At 45.3% G+C, this 4,752-nt stretch overlaps 1 long non-coding RNA gene across 1 annotated transcript; it reads right to left on the reverse strand.

Moving 5' to 3' along the window:
* Nucleotides 1-809: 809 nt before the first annotated feature.
* LOC107183222 lies at nucleotides 810-1,558 on the reverse strand. The gene is made up of 2 exons (XR_001514017.1): nucleotides 1,317-1,558; nucleotides 810-977 (listed from the first exon to the last, which is right to left on the reverse strand). It is a non-coding gene; the product is annotated as an uncharacterized LOC107183222 (long non-coding RNA).
* Between the last annotated feature and the right edge of the window lie 3,194 nt (nucleotides 1,559-4,752).

Raw genomic sequence — 4,752 nt, forward strand, 5'->3', positions numbered from 1 at the left:
GTGGCAGAGAGATCAGGGAGGTAACTGCTTAAGTCACCCAGATGAGGCAGTGGTGTCCTGGGCCGGGTGTTGACAGTGGAGGAGAGGGGACAGATTTTAGAGGTAAATTTTTTTTTAATATATTTTATTGATTTTTCACAGAGAGGAAAGGAGGATAGTTAGAAACATCGATGAGAGAGAAACATCGATCAGCTGCCTCCTGCACACCCCACACTGGGAAGTGAGCCCACAACCTGGGCATGTGCCCTGACCAGGAATCAAACTGTGACCTCCTGGTCCATAGCTCCATGCTCAACCACTGAGCCATGCCAGCTGGGCAGAGGTAAATTCTTTAAATCCTTTGGAATATGAGAATCCATTGGAATTTCTGATTACATTTATTGTTTATCCCAGCCTTTTAAAACCTCAAGGGATTGTGTATTATGTACACAATACATTGGTACAGTGGTATATGTATTTTGAGCATGTAATATATATACATATATTTGGCCTGGACAATCACTTTTAGAGCCCTGAGTTCGGATTACATTGAGGCCTTCATACTGTGAGGAAGCTCAAGCCATATTGAGAGGCCACATGCTCCTGCTGACAGCCCAGGGGAGGTCCCAGCCTACGACTAGCATCAATGGTCCCACACACCATAGGACTGAAGAGATCTGATGATTCCAGCTGTTGAAGTTACCACCAGCCTTCAGGTCTTTGCAGGTCTTCCCAGTTATCACAGAACAGAGATAAGTTGTTCCCACTGGCCTTTTCCAAGTTTTGGACCACAGAATTGATGAGCATAATGAAATAATTGCTTTTCACAATTGTGTTTCAGGATGGTTTATTATGAAGCAATAGATAAGAGGTACTGTCATCATTATGTATCATATAGTGTCTTCTTCCACACTTTCTGTGAAGGAACCAAGTGTCCCCACATAGCTGCCCATACTGAGAGGCAGAGAAGGAAACAGAGGTCGTGTCAGTGAGGTGGTCTGGGGGAAAAGAGGTGAGGCCTCACTCAGGGTGGGGAGAGCAAACCAGCCCCAGAGGGATCCCACCTTCGAAGCCCCTTGTGGAAGGAGCTAGGAGTCTAACTCGCCGTATGGTTCTGACCCCACCACTCCATTCCAGATCCTGCTGCCTGTGGCCTCTTACTCTTAGCAGGAAGATTTCCAAGAGAGTTGGCCACCTCTTTGGACCCTAGTATTGGGTCATATTTAGTTGGCACCTTCTAAGGGAGAAAGGGAAGAGACTGTGAACCTGCCCTTCCCCGCAACCACTGTGGCAGAAAAGGTATTCCAGGGCTGGATTTTTGTGGGTCCACTGCTCACCAGCTCTGTGACCTTGGGCAAGTCACTTTATCCCTCTAAGCCTGAGTTTTCTCTGCAGTCAAACCAGGCAATGAGTAGTCCTGCCCTGAAAACAGTTCCTGTGTGGATTAAATAAAACGAAGCAGACTTAAGTGCCCAGTCTTAGTAAATGCTCCCTTAGTTTGTCATTCTTTTGGGACTGTTGCTATATATATTTTTAATTGATTTCAGAGAGAAAGGGAAAGGGAGAGATAGAAACATCAGTGAGAAAGAATCATTGATTGGCTGCCTCCTAGATATGCCACACTGGGTATCGAGCCTGCAACCGGGTATGTGCCCTAACTAGGAATCCAACTGTGACTTCCTGGTTCATAGGTCTGTCTATGCTCAACCACTGAGTCACACCCAGCCTGGCTGGGACTGTTGCTCATGTTGAAAACCAAAAAGTCCAGACAAGTAATGTCACTGTGAGCAGAACATTTTTACTTCAGCCCAAGTCACCCTGTGGGAATGTGGGCCCAGTATTGCCACAGCCTCATGGAAATCTAGCCTAGGACAGGTACAAAGTCTGAGCTGCAGGAAACAAGTTCTATGCTTCTATCCCAGCTCCACTTGTCTCCGCTGAGTAAAGCTAGGATGCAGCTTAGCAGGAAGGAAGGAAGCTATTTTTTCTTTAAAAAAAAATTTTTTTTTTTACTTTCAGAGAGAGAAAGGGATAGGGAGAGAGAGAGAAACATCAATGATGAGACAGAATCATCAATCAGCTTTTTCCTGCACTCCCCCTACTGGGGACCGAACCTGTAATCTGAGCAGGTGCCCTGACCAGGAATCAAAGTGTGATCTCCTGGTTCATGGGTTGATGCTCAACCACCGAGCACACCTGCCAGGCAGAAGGAAACTATTTCTGCAGGGTGGTACCCAGTTCACACAAGAGACCTAGATGGGGAAACAGGGAAGTTGAGTTCCTATCTTAGCTCTGCCCATACTTGCTGTAGGATTTGAAACACCTGTCACCTCAGTTTCCCCATTTATAATTCATTTCATAAATACTTACCAAAAGTATTGACTCTGCGTCATTGTCAGCTCAGGCCCACAGCCCAAAGTGGTCCCCCAGGCCTTTTCACATACCGGTAAAAACTATCCTACTGCCCTGGCCGCTTGCACAGTGGTTAGAGAGCCAACTCAGCACCAAAGGATTGCAGGTTGGATCCCCGCCCTTCTGGGGCCCTGTGGAAGGCAACCAATCCATGTGTCTCTCTCACATTGTTGTTTCTCTCTCTCCCCCCTCCCTCCCTCCTTTCCACTCGCTCTAAAAATCAATGGAAAAAAATATCCTCGGGTGAGGATTAACAAACAAACAAAAAAACTATCCTATCTCTGTCTTTCCCATCTTTTCCTTTGCTGAGTCCTTAGCACCGCTCAACCTTGGATGGGACAGTGCTTCCTTCCCAAGCCCTTCGGGGTCAGTCACCCCTTTCTCAGTGGATTATTCTACATTGATTACCCAGTGTGTGGTGGCAATGATGATGAAGGGGAAGATGACCAGAGCCTACCCTTCCCACCAAACCATGAGCTTTGTTAGAGCTGGCACAAAGGTGTCCTAAATACAGTTGTTGAATAAATGGCCTTCAGGAGACAAGAAATTCATTGGCTTGATCTTTCTGTCACTTATTAGCAATGGAATCCAAAGCTTCTCTAAGCTTTGGTTTTCCCATCTAGCAAATGGGGTCCATAATCCGTGTTTCCTATCTCTATCTCAGAACTTTCTAAACCATGCTGGGTGACCTTACAAGCTATATGAGGCAGCATAGGGCATTAAATAGTGTGCCCAAATTCATGTCTACTTGGAAATAAGGTCTTTGTAGATGTAATTAAGGTGAGGATCAAGGATGAGATCATATTACTGTAGGGTGGGCCCTAACAATGACAAGTGTCCATATAAGAAACAGAAAAGGGAGTCCTCTAGTCCCTGTCACTCACACTTGGTTGAGAAGCCCCTGAGGCAGCTGATGAGAAGAGCTTAATGTCCACCTGCACACCAATGATGCCCAGGGACCACCACCTGCAGGCTGAGGAGGTAAAAGCTGGCAGCAAGCATTGCTACTACATTCTTCTTGAGGTGGAAAGAAACTTTCTGACAATAGCCAGACGCAACCTCCATATAAGTCAGGAAATTTCAAGCCACTGTGGTCAAGTACCAATTCTACGCGTGGCAGCTATGGGAAAAGGAACAATGAGGGTTGAGGAACAAGGCATGCGCAACTTCACAGATAGGACCCAGCCCCATTTTTCACAGGTGAGAAAATGAGATCCAAAGGGGGGGCAAACTTGCCCCAGGGCACCCACTGAGTCATGTTTAATTGTGAGCTCTCAATTCTGCCAATCTGCATGCAGAATTAAAGATGAATATGCACAGATCTACTTTTATGAGGGAGAGGGTCCATAGCATTCATCAGATTCTCAAGGGAGTACAAGACTAAAGAAGAGTAGGGCGTGGAAGAGTCCAGGCCAAAGTCAATGGCAAGTCACCGCAGATCTGAGACTACAACTTGTGTCCTAGATTCTCAATCACTGCCCTACACTTGTTCCTCATGGGAAAGGCCATTTTCTTCAATGCACCTGATTGAAGGGCCTAGTTAGTAGAAACATGATGGTTTCCAACGGGTGAAGGCTGTTGTCCTGCTGGCATTGCCTATGGACACTGATAGAGAAGAACTAGGGAAGACTCTAGAGCTACAAAGAAGCAACTCACTCCTAAACTGTTCCCAGAAGGCCCCCACGCAAGGTGAAGGCCACAGATGCGTGGCTTTCAGAGCCTAAACACATTTCTAATAAGATACACTCTGCTCTTTGGTTCAAATTGTTGATTTAGGTCATGCTCAAGTCTTCTATATGTTTCCACAGGCTCCACTGGACCATGCTGGCCTGGAAAGGGTCAACTCCCAAAGCAAATGAGAGGTTGATTGAACACAACGGCAAAGTATGAAAATTAATTGAGATATTTAATAGACAGTGCAAACCATAATTTCATCTGAATATAAATGTATGCACATGTTTCCAATGAGTTATCTATCAGTTATCACAAACAACAACAAGGACCTTAGAGCTATGTTAGAAAAACATACAGCTGGAATTTAACTCTAACAATCTCACTTGTTCTCAAGAGAACACCATCCATTTCATATCAGTATCACAAACTTCAAAAGACCAGGGAAGTGGAAGTGAGGAGTAGGCTAGAATAGGAAACACAGGGGCCAGTACACAGGTGATGGACAGAAATACAGCTCTTGAGGAAACCAAAATCAGATGCATTATTACAGCTAAGGACAAGGAAAAGCCTATGGTTTTTAAAAAACGACTTTTCTGCCAGTACCATACAAGTCTTACAAAGAGATGTGCGACAAGTCAACTGACTTAAAAAGACAGGCTACATTTTCAGGTCATTTCAACTGCAAAC

Source organism: Myotis davidii, unplaced genomic scaffold (assembly GCF_000327345.1).
Source record: "Myotis davidii unplaced genomic scaffold, ASM32734v1 scaffold38, whole genome shotgun sequence".
Lineage (NCBI taxonomy): Eukaryota > Metazoa > Chordata > Mammalia > Chiroptera > Vespertilionidae > Myotis > Myotis davidii.